Source organism: Spermophilus citellus (assembly GCF_964194105.1).
Source record: "Spermophilus citellus genome assembly, chromosome: 16".
NCBI lineage: Eukaryota > Metazoa > Chordata > Mammalia > Rodentia > Sciuridae > Spermophilus > Spermophilus citellus.
The window spans coordinates 36,161,278-36,181,250 of NC_138196.1; the positions used below are offsets into that span (position 1 = coordinate 36,161,278).

General features: G+C 44.6%; 1 protein-coding gene across 1 annotated transcript in view; it reads right to left on the bottom strand.

Moving 5' to 3' along the window:
• The window catches only part of ZMAT4 (zinc finger matrin-type 4), a gene marked incomplete at its 3' end in the record, with an annotated part of 298,777 nt that extends 279,858 nt beyond the window's left edge, over positions 1 to 18,919 (bottom strand). Inside the window, exon 1 of the mRNA XM_081269115.1 lies at positions 18,807 to 18,919. The remainder of the gene's footprint in view (positions 1 to 18,806) is intronic.
• Between the last annotated feature and the right edge of the window lie 1,054 nt (positions 18,920 to 19,973).

Genomic DNA, 19,973 nt, shown 5'->3' on the forward strand with positions numbered 1-19,973 from the left:
CTCATATCTCCTTCCTGGGCCCTTACTCCTTCCCATCTCTTCCTTGATGAAGACTAAAACCTTAGCTTAAATCCTTCTTGCAGTTGCAACCTTCAGCCTACCCACCCATGGACCACCCTTTCTCAGAATGCTCACTGCCACAGGGCGTGGTGACACCTATAATGCCAGTGGTTCATGAGGCTGAGGCAGGAGGATTGCAAGTTCAAAGCCAGCATCAGCAACTTAGAGAGGACCTAAGCAACTTAACGAGACCCTGTCTCAAAATAGGAAATAAAAAAGGCTGAAATTGTCACTTAATGGTTAAGTGTCCCTGAGTTCATTCTTCAATACCAAAACCAAAAAAGATTTAAAAAAAGAAAGAATGCACCCTCTGCACCTCATGGAGTCCTTCTTTGCTCCCAGGTCATTAACATGTATTCTGCCTCCTTATCCACATGATATGCTACTTGTGGGCCAAGCCAATCAATACCACGGAGCTCTTTTGTAACTTCAGCACAATCTGAGCATCACAAAGTATCCCTTTGAAGGTCTTTGTCCAGGTGCTCTTCCAGGGGCAGACCTGAGCTGGTCCAGTGCAGCATCCCAAGTGACCACATCCAGCACTTCCAGCTGCTGATACCAACACAGCTGGGGATTCTTCTGAAGAAAAGAATCCTCTGGGAGAGCAAGAGTTAAATTCTTGTCTCACCTAAAGATAGGTGGGGAGGTGGGTACTTGGTAAATATTGAATAAAATATTTTCATTGGTTTGCTAACTAATGGATAAAATGCATACTTGGCAGATCCCCAGAGTGGGAGTGAATATCTGAATTCACTGTAATAGTTTCCTACTTTGCAGTTAGAAGGATACACCCACGTGAAATCTTACCACACAGTTCACAGCAGTGGCTGACACCTCAGGGGAGACTGGCCCCCTAAGCTACACAGCATTTTTTTCCCATGTGTTCTCTCCCTCTGACCCCAAGGTGAAAATGGCCAAAGTTCCACTTGACATTGGGACTGTGTTCCTCTGTACCCTTCCCAGAGCAGCTAAGCATGCCTACCTTAAAACACAATCATTTTTTTGTAGTTGTAGATGGACAGAATGCCTTTATTTTATCTGTTTATTTTTAATGGTGCTGAGGATCAAACCCAGTGCCTTACACATGGGGAAAGTTGATGAATGGGGGAAGTTCTCTATTACAGGCAGGCAGAGATAAATGAGTAGGAAAAAAGGTTATGTCTGTGAGTCCCAGACCAAGGGTGTCGACTGACTGTTCCCCATTTGGTCCATAGAAGGCAGCATGAGTTTGGCTACAGTGAGGGGGTGAGGTAAGCAGAAGTAAATTGGACAGTAATGTGGATCCTGGAAACTCATTCCTTAGTGAGGGGAGAGGGAGATAAATGTTACTAATTTGGCAATCTGGATGGTTTAAGAAAAGTTATTCCCAAAGCTAGAAGTATTACCTAACAGATGGTTCTAGATTGAATTGTGTCCTCTTGGAATCCATAGGTTGAAGCCCTAACCCTAAGGATGCTGGAATGTGACCTTATTTGGAGATCAGTTCTTAACAGAAGCATCATATTAAAATGAGATGGATCTTTGGGTCAGGTAGGCTGTAATCCATTATGATTATTGTCCTTATAAAAAAGGGAAATTGGGACACTGTGATAAAGACACAGAGGGAATATGATATGAAGACACAAAAGAAGGCCACCCACAGTCCTGCAGACACCTTCATCTTGGACTCCTAGTCTTCAAAGCTGAGACAGTGACTTCCTGTTCCTTTAGTCAATTGCCCAGCCTGGGGCTGCGTCACCAGTGTCTTGGCAACTGACACAGCCATTGAAGATCCTCCAGGTTAAAAAACGGGAGAAACCCCAGGAACTCACAAAAGTTACTTTATCCCAGGAAGCCTAGCATGATTAGCTGCTAATGAAGCTTCTCTCTTAGTGGACTATGAGTCATGGTGATGGGGACTAATTTAATTTAGCATTGTGCCTGGACAGAGTAGACTCTTAGGAAAGTCATTTTGTTTTCTCTTGTTGTTGAAAGCTCTTTCACTTCTTTTTACCCACTTCCAAAAAGAAAAAAGGAAGAAAAAAATCAAAACAAACAAAAACACAGATAGATTGAAGTACATTCAAGAATTTTACTTATGTTTGGACATATAACTATAAATGTGTGTGTGTGTATGTGTGTATAGTATGTGTGGAGAGAGACAGACAAAGAAACAGAGGGAGAGAGAGAGAAACGGGAAGTGGGGGCGGGGGAACTGCAGGAGAGAGAGCGAGAGAATTTTCTCCCAAGACTTTCAGTGGGTGGCAGGAAAGAAAAAAAAAAGCATCATGCCAGCATGATAGCTGATGTGGGGTGCTATTTATAGAGCTGGCCACGGTCATGTCAGAGCTTTAAAAGAGGCAAAACATCTGGGTGCATTCCAAAGCAGAAAGGAAGAGCCCAAGTCACAACATATTCCACAGTGCAAAGCTGCATCTTTACAAAAGTTGCAATTTACATTTGCTAAACATAATCCTGTGCCTTAGAGACTCTCTGGGAACCTCATTCTGGCACCCAGTATAATGAAAGAATAATACAATAGCCATTGTATTTTCAAGTTTAAAGCAAGTTCTAAAGTGAATGAAGAGTTTGTTAGATGGCAGAAAACACACAAGAGCTCCTAGGTGAAGGGTTTCCTTGTGGACCATGGCCAATCAGTGGTCAATGGAAAGAGTGGGGTCTCCTTAAAACTGGAGCATTTTGACAGGGCCAAGCTGCTCCCCAAATCCTCATGTGAAGGCAGATAGTGCCTCCTCCTTGTCCCGTCTCACAGAGATATTGTAAGAATGAATTAAAGAAAAATATTTAAACTTATAAAACTCTTGGGACATCTACACTAAAAAGAAAGAAAAAAATTTACTATTTTCTACAATATTTTGCAGACCTAAAGCGAGTGTGCCCTACTTTCAGAAAAACCAATATCTTTTTTAAAAAATCCAGATTTCAAAAACAGACTCATCAGAACTAAGTTGTTCAACTTTGAAGAGTAAACTACTACGCAAAGACCAAGGCCTTTGTCTTATTCAACAGGGATGTCCAACACATAGCCTAAGACCAGACAGGCTATACATCCTCAAAAGAAATGTGTTGCAATAAATAAAATAAAATAAAATAAAATTTCTCTGTGGGATAGCCACTTCCATTGGTACACTAAGGTACACACTATAGAATTTACAAGCATTGACTTCCTGGGCCATTCCCTCTCACACAGGTCATGAAGGACACATCAGTGATGCAAGCTGGCTGAGGAGGCCTGTTTCCTGGGAGACACCCATCTCTGGCCCATCTTCTTTGCTAAGTGTTTTCCTACTTTATCCTGTATCTCCAGCCCCCATGTTCTATTAGCATCACGTAAGCAGGCCTGCTTTTTTGTTTTACAAAACCTCTTCCTGGCTTCCCAGTGACAACTAAAGAAGAGGGAGCAGCGGTTCCCAGTCTGCTGTGGCTTTGTTAGTGACTAACATGCTGGGAGTCTATCCTGTCTGGGGCTGCTGGAAGCAAATGGATTTCAAGGCAGAGAGCAAGGGGCTCAGTGCTGTCTCCACAACACACCCATTTCTATCTCTTCAGTTCAAATTGTTTGAGTCTATTCCCAAAACATCTGTTTCTTCCATATGGGTCACAGAGGGGTAAGAGGTGAGTCCACACAAAGCCAGTCTTGCAGGGAATCCATGCCAGGCCTGATCGACAAAAAAAGAACAGTCACTTTCCTAAACAGGGCAAGAACATAATCCACTCAGGGGTTACTGGATCTCATTTCCTTTCTATAATTTTTATTATTTTGTGTTATAAAAATCAATAAAGGCTGCCCATAAAATATTTGAAAGCTGCAAGAAAAAAAATTAAAAGAAAGCAAAAAACATCCTGCTCTCACCATCCAAAGAAAACTCTATTTGCATTTTGGTGTATTTTGTTCACGTTTTTTGCACACATACATATTCCATTAGTCAGTTTAGAAGATATGTCACTTACAGCTTTATGAGCATTGTCTCATGCCATTAACATTCTTCAAATAAATTTATACAGAGGCCTACCACTCCATTGTATGGATGTACCATAATTTATTTAACTAGTTATTTCCTACCGTGGGGGGAGGTTGAATCCAGTTTTTCAGGAAGACAAGTGAATGATATTGTGCACACATATGTCTGATTATTTCCTTAGAACAGTATCCTAGAAGTAAATCAAAAGTTACAGAAATCCTCGAAAGTCATGCTTCCCAGAAAGATTGCACCAATTCCACGAATAAGGCAGTATAGCATTCTGTATCTCTGTGACACCAAGCAATGTCATTTTTAACCTTCAATAATTTTATAGCTAGAAAAATAGCATCTCATTTCCATTTTAATTAGCGTCTTTATTATTGTTATTATTGGAATAGTAGTCGGTGATAAGTGCTTGACTAGAATTACCTCACTTCACCACCACACAGCATCCCCGTGAGGCTGCCCCCTCTCATCCTCACTCTGCAGAGGAAGAACTGAAGCCAGTAAAGTGACTTGTCCAAGGTCAAACAACTAACCTTCAGGGCCAGGACTCCAAGCCTGACTCCATCCAACTCTGGTACTATACTCATGAAAGCAACCATTTTTCTAGATTTTATGTCACTGTATTTCTCTCAGTTACAGTTAATTTATGTATCTGCGTAGAAAAACAACCCTCAGCATTTGGAATATTTTAGTTTTTGTTTTGGGGTAGAGAGAGAACCCAGATGCCCTTAACCACTGAGTCACATCCCCAACTCTTTTAATTTCTATTTTGACAAGAGTCTCACTAAGTACCCTAGGCTGGGCTTGAACTTGTGATCCTTCTGCCTCGCTTCCTGAGTTGCTGGATTACAGGTGTAGGCAGTGGCACCCGCTTAGCATTTGGAATAGTTTGACACTCTAATCAGTACCAATATCCAGACATCACCCCTGACTCTCCTCTTTGGCTCAGTTCAACCCAACAACCACAGATCTCCCCACAAGGGATAAGTATGACCCCACAGTGGCTTCTCTATCTGTAGAAAAGAATTTAAAAGAGCTTCACCTAATCTTTCCTGAGAATACTAAATGTATCCTGGAATCTATAGAAACCTTGATTTAGAAATATCAGTTAAGTCAAAAAAAGTGATCCTTAGTAACAGCTACATGGGATCCAATAACATGCCAGTTTGAAAACACAGTTCCTGCAAGGACCTGTTCTACGGGAACATCCATCCCTTTCCTTGTAGAAGGTAGAACTGGAAGTCAGTGTGCTCTCTTCAAACACAGATGGGAACTGCTCATGACCAGACAGCTCTATGGCAACATAACGATTAAGTGCATCACCAGGCCAGCCACTGTCCATCACAACCACTCCTGGGAAGCCTGAGGAAATGGGCCCCTTCTCACCCCCAGAGGTGGAATCATCTCAAAGGATGAGAGCCCTGGAAGCCCTCCTCTGGTCCTGGTCAGAGCCCTGCACTGAGAGCCAAAGGGAGGCCAGGACTGAGGGCATTTCTTTGCTTTGAAGTCACCTGCTTGCCCAGGAAATCCTGCCGCAGAAAAGTTCCGCAGGATCATAAACCAGTCTTGCGCCTGTTTCAGAGCTCACTCTGCAACTCACAGCCGATCATTTGCTTGATTCAGCTCAGGTTAGGGAGATGGATAGGATTTTCCCACAAATCATTTGATTAGTATGAAAAATCTATGTTCCTGCTGTTCTAAGCATTGCAGGGATTCCTGGTTCCCTTTAAATCTCTCTCAATATTACGGTTCTCGCAGCTTTCAGAGTTTCCTCCCCAGGATTTATTTTTTGAAGGTGCTACACTATTTGGCAGCTCTACTTTGTTCCTCTCTGGTGTCTTTCTTCCAAAGAATGCAAAAACCTTGACCAGCTTGAGCTTTGAATCATGAAAACAGGTATTTCAGTCTTTTTTTTTTTTTTTTTTTTTTTTTTTTACTAACATTCCAGGATCTCCACGAGCAGAACGGCACAGAAACCACTTCCCATCACCCCATCATTTTTTTGACTTACCCTATGCTAAATACTTTGCACCTAACACCCAATTTAACCTCTAAAACAAACCTTTCATTCAGCCACTACCAGGTATTTTTGAGCTGGGGAAACTAGGGTTTGGAGAAGCCACCTGACTATTTGAGCCATGTCTGTGGCATGACCTTGGATTAAATAAACTCTGGGTACCCGCCTCTCTGTGCTTCCCCATTCTGCATTTTATCTCAAAAAGACCCCACAGGAATAAGATTTGGAGAAAAGATGAGGAAGTCTTCCACCTTGATCAGTCCTCCTCATTGCCTTTATCACTCCTGTGACAATCTCAACTGAAAAGTGTGCACAATGTGTTAGACCCCTTGAAATCCAAGAAGAGATCTCTCTCCAAAAAACTTAAACCCAGCATCAATCATGGGTCCCAGCCACCCCTCCTCTGGAGCTGTACTGACGTACATTGACTTAAGCAGATCACTTGGCCCTCTTTAGAAGCTCCCTGAGGAACCCACCACTCAGGGGCAGCTGCGGTTCCTCCCTCAGCGACAGCACAGTGACATGCTCTTCCTAAAGCCCCAAGTCATCTCCCTTCCCTCCGATCCCACTTGTTCCCACTGTTTTCCTTTTTCTTTCCCTATGGACATAAAACAAAGAGACATAGAACTTCTTCACAGGTCATACCAGCATTTCCCTCTTCCGATTGCCTGAAATGTAGAACCAAAACCTCTTCTTGACCTCTCCTTCTAAAAATCAGCAAGAAAGAGAGAAGAGGACCCAGCTTCACCTCTTGAGTTTCACCCTTACCTTGGGTAATTCCCTTCTCTCTTCAGGACAATTTCTTAAGTTTAGTAAAGGTGATCTTCACCTCACTCCCCACTAATATAAATAGAAAAAATATTTTCTTTCAAATTCCAATTTTTTTAAAAAAGGGCTTTATGAGGGTAGGGAGAGAAAAAAGTACAGAGGCTCCCCTTGAACTCCCCAGACACTCCAGGCCACCAGTGGGCTCTGTGGTTCTCCCACCTGTGTGATTTCTGAAGACAATAATTACTGGCTTTTTTTTCCTGCAGTATTGGGGATGGAACCCAGGACTCCCACATCCTAGACAAGTGCTGTACCACTGAGTTACATCTCCAGCCCCATATTTCATTTCTTTAGAATGCAATAATACAAAAGCCCTCTTAATAGGCAGCTCCAGGTCTGCAGGAATCTACCAGACTTTTTTTTTTTTTTTGAGGACTCTCCATTCACAACCTCATCTTGGCCTTATTAATTCAGTCATAACTCTCCAGAATTTATGGAGCCCCACTTTCTATGAAAAGCTCAAGAGATAGCATTGGAAGAAACATTTTAATTTTGATTTCAGGAGTCAGAATAGTCTTTCGTCATGTCTCTGTTTCTGTCCTTCTGAGTTGGGCCAGGGGCATCTATCTCCCACTTGCCTGGTTTGTGAATAAAGTTTTATTGGAACACAGCCATGCTCATTCTTTTGGATATTATCTCTGGCTGCTTTTGTGCTACAATAGCAAAGTTGAGCAGCTGCAGCAAACACCATATGGCCTTCAAAATCTAAAATATTTATTATCTGGCTCTTTAAGAAAAGGTTTGCCAACCCCTCTCCTAAATCTATAAATAATGCATATCTCAGGACTCTGCCTTTCTAACTCCTCTGTGCCTATACTCGCTCTAGGGAGTAATTTCATTTGACTTCATGACTTTATCTTTGATGTATCAGTGACCCCAAAGTTCTTCTCTAGCCTTGACATCTTCTCTGAACTCCAGACGCATAGCTCCACTGTCCAGTGGACATTTAACTTAGTTGTTTTACACCTCCAAAAACAAACTCCTCATTTCCTGTTCCTCCCCACCACACACCCATTTGCTCCTTCTACAGTCTTTACCATCTCACACCAAACATCCTTGAACTCTTTCTCTCCAAGCCAGCATTTACCCATCAGCAAATCCTTTCAGCTCCCCCTTCAAAACATATACAGAATTTGACAGCCACCCTCTGCACTTTAATTTAAGCCCCCACCCTCCCGCCTCCCGCAGCAGGATCCTCATCTCCTGGCTGGTCTTGTCTGCATGTGACCCTCCTCCAGTGTGCTCTCAATGTGTCAGCCAGAGGAATTCTTCCACATCATACACTATTACTCTGTGCCTCTAAATTTTCCAGGGATTTAAGAAAACACAGTGTCTCCAGCTTTAGGGCCTTTCCTGACCTGGACCACTGGTTCCCCAAATATCCCTATGGACCACCCTCCATAGCCTTCAAGTCTCTACTGCAGTGTTATTCCTAAGCAAGGCCCTTCGGGACACACGATTCCCCATGCACAATTTCTATCTCTCTGCTCAGCTTCATTTTTGTCCATTGCATGAATAGGCCCTCTGACATGCTTTCTTATGTGTTTGCCACCTGTCTCCCCCAATAGAATCTAAGATCAGAGAGAATGGGACCTGGGTCAGTTTTGCCCAATGCTGGATTCTCAAGCCTTGGAAGCATGCCTACTGATTCTCAATTTCTAGCAGTGAATAAATGAATTCATAAACTGTCAGAAGCTTGTGTCTCCTATTAAGGAAACTGAAGGATGTGGAAGGGAAGCACGCTGTTTGCATTAAGAAGAAATCAGAGAATAGGGCCACATCCCAAGATTCACATGGCCCTGGAACCCATGATCTCCCTTGCTGACCTGTCCCTGGGAATGGATTGAGGCAAACCAGTGTCGGGTGACAAAGGGATCATAAGCTCAGCAGAGCCTCCTGGTGATCAGGTGAGGCAGAACAAAAAAACAGCCCCTCTGGAGGCAGATGGAGCAATGCCCCTGGTCCTACCTCATTCCCACGTCCTTCCAGGGCCCCGTAGTCACCAAGATTGGAATCTGGTCACAGACTTAGGACAGGAAGCTGGCTGGGGATGCACAACAGGGGCTATGAATCCGCCAGTTACCCACTCTATGTCTCAGTTTCCTGAGAGCCATGACCAAATGTTTAAAAACCTAAAATCAAAGGGCAACCTGGGGCTCTTTTTCTTTCTTTTTTATTTGTGTATTATCGCACTTAGAAACTACAACATATATCTTTAAAAGAGGTGACATGTCGGGTTTTCCATGTTCTGTGGATTTCTCTCATGTCTAACCCTCCCTTTGGGGTCCCCCACTTACTGTCCACTCTATTCCCATTAGTTTTTCCCTTTCTACTATTGTCTCATAGATTTTCCTTCCTTGCCCCACATTTTGGGAAATCCAGACAGGGAAAGGAGGGCTGGCTGAATCGCAACCATTTCCTTGCTGTTTCCTGGACTTCTGCAGGGCAACTGCATTTTCAACAGAAATGCAAAGAGACAGCCGAAAGGAACCCACAGGTCCATCTCCCCTGCCTCTGGTCTCTCCCCACTTCACTCCTCTCATAGCCACATTCTCCTGAGTCTATTGAAAAGAAGGAATTTCTGAGAATGGAGTGAAGCCTGGAATGATGGGACGCTCACGACACCTCTCACCATCACCCTGATGGCATCCCTCAGCACCTCAGCTGCCAAAGATGTCCAGTGCTCTTCGCTCCAGACCTCCACTCACTCTGATAATGCTCACTCTTCAGTGCTCAGGACTCAGGACCCTCTGCCTCTATGAGCTTTCTGAGACTACTGTCACCCTCACTGACATTCACTCTCTCAGCCTCCAGTTGTAGGATTCAGGCATCACAAATGTGCTGCTGTTAATTCCCAAGTAGTGGCCAAAGCCATACAAGGCACTATTCCACTGCCCTCCTTCATCTAGAACACAGGGGCCAGCGAGATCCTTGCTGATTATGAGGTGGAGTGACATCTGCAGGCAGAAAATCCAGCTCTTTCCATACCTGGCGCTTGTACCTACTGCCCTTTCAAACTAAGACGAGTACCTTTTGCCTTTCTGGTAGCAACTTCCTCCTCTGCAAAATGGGGATAGCAACCCTTTTCCCACCCACCTCTGAAGCTTGTGAAAATAAAGTACTAAACAAATTTGAGTTATTATTAAAATAAATAGAGCGACAGATCATCTGTGCAAATCATCACACCCCTCCTCATCCTGCACCACCTTCCAGCAGGCTGTCCACTTTTCCCATTTAAGCCTGTGAAAGCCCCGAGGGTGCACCCATCAGAGCCAACACCTGCCCTGCTGCAGTAAGGTGCCCCAGAACCCCCATGTGGCCCCAGCACACATCATGGAGCCAGCCAGCTGTGACTTCCAGCCTGGGAAGGCTGTCTCAGGATACCCGGAGTTTATGCAATGAAGGAAACCACAGAGGGAAGCAACACACATTCCAGAAAAGCAGTCACAAATGAGACAGTCAGGAGGAGCCAGAGCCATTGGGTGGCCTCTGGAGAGCCCTCAGCGCCCAAACCCCTGCTCTAAATGTGATAGCTGTCAGCACATTGATTCGGTCTTAATGAGAAAGACAGAATGGCTCCATGTCTTCCTGTGGAAATCTGTAAGCTCTCCCCACCCCAGGGGCACATGGAGGCCCACAGAACAGCCAACTATGCAAAGAGCAGGGCATCTGGTACCAATGATCCTTGGTTTTCTACCTAGCAATGCCACTCTCTAGCTTCGTGACTTGTTCAAGTCACGGTCTCTCTGAGCCTCAGCTTCTCTGTCTGTGAAATGAGCATGGAAACACACCACTTGAAATGCTAAGATCAGACTGACCATGGTAAGTGAGAGGGCTTGTGGGAGGGGTGTGTGGCTGGGGAGGGGAGGAAGGAATGAGGATACCCCAGGCCATAGTGACCATTCTCTGTTCAGAGATGCAGATGTCTAGCATTCTCTGATGATGCAGGGCAGAACTTGCCGGATTTCATGAGCAAATTTTTCTCATCTCACCAAATGGACTCCGGACATAGGGCCAGACATACTCACTTTACTGAAAAACATCAAAACCTAACACATTGTCACATATAGTCACCACTTGAACATTTGTACTTGGAATGGCTGATTTAAAAGCATGCTTTCTGATTTGCAAAATAACATGTTTCCTGTAGGAAATCTGGAGGATGAAAAAAATGTATAAAAGAATTAAAAATCATGTGTTTCCTCAAATCCCAGTGGTGGCCACTGTTAAGATTTTGATATGTTGTATTCCATTCCATTTTTTTTTCAGGAATTCATATACCTTTTACTTTAATTGCAATTACACTCTATTTACTTTTAAATCTTTACTTAATATATATTATTAGCATGTTCCCATAGTCTTATATATTATTCAATGTAATTTTAATAGCTTCCTTGATTTCCATTTTATGGATGAACCATATTAGATTTAATTAATCCTCCCCCCCTTGCAATGTTTTGTTATAATGAATAATGCTGAAAGGAGTACCCTTGATTAGAACTGTTTTGCACATCTCTGATTATTTCCTTAGGATAAATTCCTAGAAGAAGAATTGCTTACTGGTTCAAAGGATATATTTTTTGAGACACGTCTCCCATGTTTGCAAATTATCTTCCCACCAGCTAAGTCTAAAAACGTCCACTCCCAACAACACTCTTAACAACTCTGGGTAGGATATTATCATTTTTCATTTTGGCTGGGTGGATAATGATATCTTGGTTTTAATTTTACATGTTAGCTAGAAGCGAGGCTGGACACTTTTACATAATGTTCTGGCCACTTATTTCTTGTATATGTGTTTGGACTACCTATTCACATTCTTTGCCACCTTTTTTTTTCATTTTTTTTTTTTTAATCAGAGGAAAGACTGACTTTTTTAAGACGGCAGAAAAAGAAAATTACTTCACCAGCTCCTTTGATGACCCTGTCCCCCTGTTTAACAATCCCTTCCATTAAAGCATTAATTCAAATGTCTCTCTTATATCCTTTTCCTGTAGTTTAATCCCATTTCCTCTCATCCCATCTTCATTGGGCATGCTGCTCTCTTATATAACATTGTGACCTTCCTTTGTCACCTGTCAGCTTCTCCTCCCAAGGATGAATAATTCCTCTTTATTTTTGCCTGATCTAGTGTAACTTAAGAAGTCAGAGTCTCGCCCTTTGATGCTGCCCCTTTTTCCTCCCTGTTGCTGTGGTCTTCCTTCAGGCCCTCATCATTTCTCATCTGCACAGCAGTAAATTACTTCTGAACAGGCCTCTCTGTCCAGCGGGGCGCTCCCTTTGTGCTCCCCCCAAACCTCACCCCTGCTCTTCATTTAGAAACAACTCAGATTGTTGTTCCCAAATGCAAAGGTGACCATGTCATTTTCTGCCTAAATGTTTTCCACACCTTGATTTGGCCAGCTGCATACAAATATATACCCCACCCCAAAACCTACAGCAAGCACCCCCACCTAACCCTTATCCCTGAACATGTCATACATCCAGATTCAGCAACGCAAGTATTACTGATACATCATCTGGTCTCGTGCTTCTGAGTCTTGCAAACATGACTCCTCTCTTTCCTGCCCCACCCTACCCACCTCCTGTTGCCCCAATCATTTCTGCTCAGGCATTTCTTTCTCCAGGAGGCCTCCTCTGACCACCCCAAATAAGGGCACTCACCCTGAACCCTGCATCCAGGTCACATCTCTATTCCATTAATACTGCTTATTGTGTTTGAGTATTGTACGTGGCATCAAAATTGAGGACACAAGTGTGAACTCAACTGAACATCATTCTGAAGGACATATGGTGGAAGCACCCTGAACTGGTGCCCTGACCTGCCTATCTGATGTGTTACTGAAGGTGCTCTCCATGGATGGTGGGCTACTTGACCTTCTGCAGCCAGCCTTTACATCCCATGGTTTCTTGCCTTTTCTTGCCATCCCTCCTCCTTCCCCTCCATCTTCTTAACCTCTCTCTTTTCTTCCAGCCCATCTCATATTCTGGGCAGCCAGGCAGGCTGGCCAGTCAGCCCAGCACTTAGTGTTCAATGGACCTTTTATCCTTTTGGATCTGCCACATTTTCCATCTTGGTCATTCTCTGGACAGACACCCTGCCCTGCTGCTCCTAAGGATGAGGGTGTTGCCATGTCTTCTTTATGGAAGACCCCCTCATGCCTACCTCAGTGCTCAGCTCAAAGGCCCCAGATGCCTTTCTTAGTGTAAAGAGATGCCAGCAGGCTGTGGGTATCAAAGGGCGATGCCTGCCCTGCTAGGCACTTGCTGCCCACCCCATGCTGCCCTAGCTCAGCAACTACATGCATGCTAATTCCAGATTTATTTTGTGGTGCTCATATCAAAATTCTTCTTTCTTTCTGTGTAGCTTAGCCCACAGGGAGGTGAAGCCTCATTCTGAGGGGTGTAAGTTTCCTCCCAGATCCCTCCCAGAGTCAGACTGTGAGGCATTCCATAGCCCACCTCAAGGAGCTGCAGGATATACCTTTTCCTGGACTGTCCCTCTACCCTCCCCTCATCATTAATTCTTTTTATTAAGGGTAATAGGTGAAGTGTCTTAACCAGGGCATAGCCCATGCCATGGGCCTCTCTCATTTCATCTATTCAATGCTTAAAGATACAGATTAAATATATTTTATGGCTCAGCAGCCCCCTCCCAACCACTGATTGGAGACTGAAGAGTTTGCTGGAAATATCAGAGAATTTAGAATACTCAGCGTTAGCAATGGGCACTCAATAAATACTGCTTAACTGCAGGTGTCCCTATCTCTGCCATTTGGTTAGAAAGAAATTAGGAGCCCAAAAAAAGCAAATGGTTTATTCAATTTGGAAGCAAAAAGGAAATGAGCTATGAAGCAAATAACACTGACTTGGGAGATGGAGAACCTTGATTCTGGTCCTGGTTTGGCCACCAGATCACTGTGTGGCAATTTCAAAGCCTCTTCTCTGGGCCTTACTTGCCACATCTGGAAATTAATGATTAGATTTGATGGGACCTCCCCCGAGCAATAGAGCAATAGACAGGATCTGCTCATCACAATGGCAGCAAGACTGAGGAGTTTCCATACCTGGGAGTGGGAGAAGCACAGGTTGGCTGTATTCCCTTCTTACTCACGGGGGGGGGGGGGGGGGGGGGGCGGCTTTGATTTTCAGCAACTTCAATAGGCCCAGAGCAAGGGCAAGGTTTTGGAGAAAAGCTCTTTGGGAGAGGGCATGGATCCCTAGACTGTGCAGCCCTGGCCTCCTCATGTACCTTTGACTCCTCCAGCTAAAACCTCCAGCTTATCCACTTCCTAAAGATCATCACAGAGGCTCCACAACCTTCCCTTTTTAAATACTCTTGCTGATGGAAAATTCTTCCTCATACCTAATCTAAGTCCATCTGCTGCAATTTCTGTCTATTTTCTCTCGTTCAATCCTTACTGGAGATGGAGAACAGCTGGTCGCCATCCTCCATATAACATCCCCTCCTAAACCAAAATCAGTTATGACATCACCCCTCAGCCTGTTTTTCTTCTGGCATAACATACACCATTCCTTCCGACCTGCCTTCATGGATTCTAACTCTGAAAGCATTGCCGGTCACTGTGGCCCACACTGAAGGTAGCTCTGCAAGCTCCACATCTTTCTAAAGCTATGGCATCCACAGAGAGCTGTAGGGCTCTGTAGCAAGATTGAGAGAGAAGGTCAGAGTACAATGAGAACATAGTCTAAGCCCCTGGCTTTATCCATAGAGGGAAACTGAAGGTCAAAAAAGGTAAGTAAATTCAGTGTCCAAGGTCAAGTCTCAGGGATCAGGCTCCAGGCACGAGACATCAAATACTGCCACAAAGCCCTGAGTGGCCACAGTGTGTCTTCAATGCGGGTAAAAGCAGAACTACCTTTAATTGAAAAGCAAAGAGCCACGGTCTCCCAGTGTGCTGTCTATCCAAACCATCCTCCCAGTCCCACTAGCAGATGTCTGAATTTCTACTACGCACATCTTTGATTTCCATGAAAAATTCAAATACTGGACTTGGGGTGTAGCTCAGTGGTAGAACACCTGCTCAGCATGAGTGGGCCCTTGTTTTAATCCCCAGCATCAAAAAATTGTAAAAAAAATTAAATATTTAAAAGATTTCAAATACCTCTCTAATTGGCAATACGTTTCACTGTTCACACCTTAGTATGAATGAGTGGATTTAATCTTTTCCAACTATTGATAGATTTAAGGGTGACAAGAAAACAGAGAACAAAGAACCTGGGAGAATGACAGACCAGTGGAGCTGCTTGCTAATGTTTCCAAGGTCAGTCGGGGCTGGGTGTGGGGCTGTGGGAGGACATAGGCCTCAGGAGGGTGGAGCAGCAGAGCCTTGTGCTGGTAGGAATCCCCCAGGCTTTGATATATCTGCCCTGTCTGCCTCACACAGGTCACCTGCAAGGCCCCAGGTGCTCTTGCAAGGTCTGCAGTAGAACAGAACTTGGTGAAAGGATTATCTCATTGCTCCCACAGGGCTAGATCCCATGAATATTCCACAATTCCTAAAGTATTCTGCTGAACTCTTTTCCCAAGTAAGGTGAGCAGGGCACCTAAAAGCAAATCTCAACCTGATGGTGCCCTTACATGACAGGAAAGAAGAACCAGAGGGAAGGAGGAGCGAGAGGTGTAAGAATGAATACAATTATTCAGATACCTGCATCAAGGTGAAAGGAAGGGGCAGAGGAAGGGAGGGGCACGTGAGTATAAGGAAGCATGAGTCAGATGAGCTATTTGCTTAAAACTCTGCCCATAAAATTTTCCTAAGTGAAGAATAGAGGGGGACAATAACAGAGTGTGTTGAATACATTGCAGAGCCTAGATTTCAAAACAGCCTTTTTCCCACTTTGAATAAGTAGGAGCACATTGTGCTCCAATCTCATCAACTTTCAGGGATGTTCCAGACTGCTTCAAACCTCCAGACACACCCTCCCTGAGGATCACTGGGGGAGTCAGACATCCACAAGAGAAAAAGGAAACACTGTGACAGCATTTACCAAAACACCTAACCCAATCAATGTGCTTATTTGATTTACCCAAAACCACAAAATTAGATTTTAAAAGAGAAGACAAAAAGGCACTTTTCTGATAAAAATTACAATATGTTTTCCATATTATTCAGGGGACAGTTTTCTTTAACAGCAAAATTGGCACAAAATGACAAGAGCAAATCAGGTTGGCAAAGAGGTTATTTATTGATGTGTGTAGGACAAAAAGACATGACAGAGAGGATGATGAAGATAGAAGGTCGGGAAAGTAGATCAGACTTTTACTTGCCAGGTAAATTGCACTGGGCTTGGAAAAGCAGGAGATGCAACCTCTCTACCTACACCACAGTGGTCAAATGAGAGAAATCCCAGTTGGGCTAGTTGGGGAAAGGAAAAAAAAAAAAATGCTAGATTTCTGAATGGTGCTTATATACAGGGTCCTGGCTAAAGCTATCATGTTTGATAAAATGAGAAGTAACAAATTTAATTTCCTGAACATCATTCGGTCCCTTCATACACAGACAGGCACTCAGCTTCACAAGGAGTTAATCAGCCTGACACCAGCAATTAAATTCTCCAAACTGGATCACAGCAGAGACACAGGATCCTGGTTTTTCACACCCCAACCCACCCAAGGTGAAATGGCGATGATGGTGTTTTATGTTTTGTCAGTTATTCTTCAGCTCCTATATATATATGTGTGTGTGTGTGTGTTTTTAGCGTAAGTTGTTATTTTAATGATCTCTGTTCCAAATGGGGAAATATAAGGAAAAGGAATGAGGAGGAGGAGAGGGAGAAAAAGCAAGTGCTCCAGCGTGTCCCACTTGTACTTTTCAAAGCTCCCTCTGCTCCCTCCCCCCAGCCCAGCCTTTTTCCTCTGTGCATGAGTCACCGCTCAGAAGCTGTTTTAAATGCCTTACTTTTAATGTTCTCTATCACTGTAGAAATCCAGCAGATCAGCATCAGTTGAAGGGGTCACCGGTTCTGCTCCTGCTTCCTGGTCCTAGACACCCCTCAAACTCAAAAGCATTTTCTAATTTATTACTGTCTTCATGAAAACCAAGGGGTCTGCCATCAAGACCACCGTGGGCTAGTGTTGCCTCTTCTGGGCTCCCTGGGGGTCGCATGCCCTAGAAAGACCACAGAGGATGAAGTCCTTGACCAAATGTTAGTTTCCACTCCAGGTCCCCAGAACACAAAGGAATAACACTGTGCAGGGCTGCAAGTTGGTTTTGTTTACTGTCAGACAGCATGTGCAGAAGAGAAAGCTGACTGCATCCTGACCCACAACAAAAAGTCAGACAGCTATTTTTTCAAACCATTGTGAGTAGAGCTTGCATACTAACAGTTCCCACCCAGAATAGCTGCCTAAGAAAGGCGGAGGAGAACCTGTTGTGTGCAGGTGATGAAAGAAAATAAGAATTTAAAAGGTGAAAGTGATTTGTGAAGCTAGAGAACTGATACCTGATACCGTCATTTGCACCTCGGCTAGACGGGTATCATAAGGGAGAAGTGTTGCTTGAGAGTCCCCCACCCCAGAACATTCTCTTTCCAGGGCTCCCCAACTTTAGGTCCACGACAGAAATCAAAGGAAGAAAATTCAACTGAACCCTCCCCTTCAAAGGCTTGCGGACTTGTAATATTAACCAGAGGCTGTCCACTTCAGAGTACACATCAGGTATGATGGAGGACATACCTGGTAAAGTACTGTGCGGCATGAAAACAGGAGCTGTGTGAGCAAAGGCAGGAAAGAAGTTCAAATCCAAGTGCATCACCTTCTCCCTCACAGGGACACCACTTCCTAAAGGTTCACTTTCCTAACATCTCCCACTGGCAGAAGCTGGAGAAAAAGAGTTTTCCACAGGACCCAAAGTAGGTCTCAGAGCAAGGGAGGCCCTTATGGTCCTACAATGTAGAATGCTCAGAGATGATGTTGGACTGAACCAGCTACCTGCCATGGTGAGCTTTTCTACTCGAAGAGCAGTTATTAGCAGCAGGATGGATGGTGACTTCAGCACCATCTTTCTGCACCTGCGTACCTAAACAACCTGCGCACCTATAAAGAGGCAGCCCTGAACCACTTGTCCCTCCCACCAGCCTCAGCTCACAGAGCTGTCAGGATGCTCAAGGATGGACACTTCTCTGGTAAGGGTGTAAGCCATGCATGGGATAAAATTTAGCTCCATCCCCATTTTGGGGGGACACACCAAACCTGGAAAGTCTGTCAGAGTTTCCAGGAGCTAATCAATGAAGTGATTCTCCTCCTCTGACAAAGATTGTGTTGGTTTCTCACCAAGTTGTGTGATACGCAGATGCTCACCAGGTCAAACAAGACAGGTCCCCAGACCCCAGGAAATGTATCTTCTCATGGAATAAAATGAATGGAGACGGAGTGGGCAAGGGGCAGAAGTGAGAAGGAGACAGAAGTTTGAGAAAAGACTGGACTTGAAGGTCACAATAGTTTGGGGAAGGCAGGTCAAGGTAATGTAGACGGGGCAGACCCTATGGCAGAACACCCAACCAGCCAATCACATTTTTCAGAACCATCCTTCCAATGATATGTCACAGAATCGTCCGTGGTGGTGGGGGGGGGGGTCAGAAAACTGCACATCCTGGGGTCTAGCTTCCTTCACCCAGAGAACCGGAGTCTACACCTGAACCCTGTAGGCCCCCTAGCCCAAGATCAGACCGATTCCCACAGATCTGAGTGCAGCTAATTAAGAGTAGTAAACAAGCCCAGTTCTTGACAGCGCAGAAGTTTTCCAAATTGTCAGCTTGTTTTCCTCCCAACAAAAGACAGTGGATTCCTACCTTTGTCACATTTCCTCCCCTAAACTTTTCTTTCTGCAATCCCTGCGCCTCTGCTAAACTGCAAGCCACTGAGAACGGACATGCAGGAGCGGCACCCCCCGGGACGCAGGCAGAGGTACCTTTTCCGCGGAGCAGAGGGGCTGCTGCCTAGAGGCTTGCTGCCCTGCCGAGCGGTGGAAGGATGCTGTCGGGATGGAGCACGCTGAGGATTACGCGTTCCTGTCTCTGCGGCCAGACCTTTCAGCAGCTCGGACCAACTGTGCTAGCGATGCACTTAGCAATTATCTGCTGGTACCGACGCCCCGCCCTCTGCTCTTGCGATTGGCTCTCCAGTCCCGGGCAGGACTGCATTGGTCTCAGCCGACCTCACTCATTGCTTTGGCTCCTACTATTATCTAAGCCATCAAAGGAAATAATTCCATGTTTCATTGACAACCTGTAAGGCTCTCTCCGGCCCGGTGTGGGGGCAGAACTGGGAGTCCCCTGGAGGGATGGGAGGAGAGTAGGAAAAGGTGGGGGTTGGGGGAGAGAGAGAACGGAGAAGGGGGGTGGATTGGGGAGAGAGAGAGGGGGAGAGAGACAGAGAGGGAGGGAGAGAGATGGAGCTATCAAGCAATCAGATTCTCGCTCTAGCATTTTAACTTCCACAAAACAGAGCTCATAGCAACAATTTTCTGGCCTTATTTTCCCCCTTACTGGTAAATGTTCCTGAGGGCAGAGAGAATTATAACCCTGGGGTTTCTGCTGGTGTCAGTCGAGCTTTGGAAAGCAGAGCAAGGTTGAGGGCTGAAGGAATATAGTGATATTTTTACATCCTGGAGGGCATGTGAAGGTCATTTTAGATCGTTTGGGGGAACATATTATGTACTTAAACTAGAGTTTACCTGTCAGTTCTTTCCCTGCAAGTCCACTCAACACCCCAACATAAGGAGGCAATTTCCCTTTGCACCCTATTCAAAGAATCTCCAAAGAGCTGTTCTTAAAGTCTATAAAAGTCTGGAGTTTTTCACTGTCCTCACGGAAATGTCCAAGGGTCAGGCATCCTTGATCTAATCATTCTGCTGGGACTCTTGGTTTTGCTTATTCTGATTTGGCTTCAGTTAATTGCTTAAACTCACATTATCAGTCAAAGCAAGAAAAGAGTGGAGAACCAACCTACCAATCAGTGGAAACAGCTTTTCCTTATTCATCAGAGAACCATAAAGCCCACGTTTTGATCTCCCCCCTTTAAATATATTTGTTCACTACATAGAAAGGACATTATTTAGCAGCTGAACTTAAGAGAA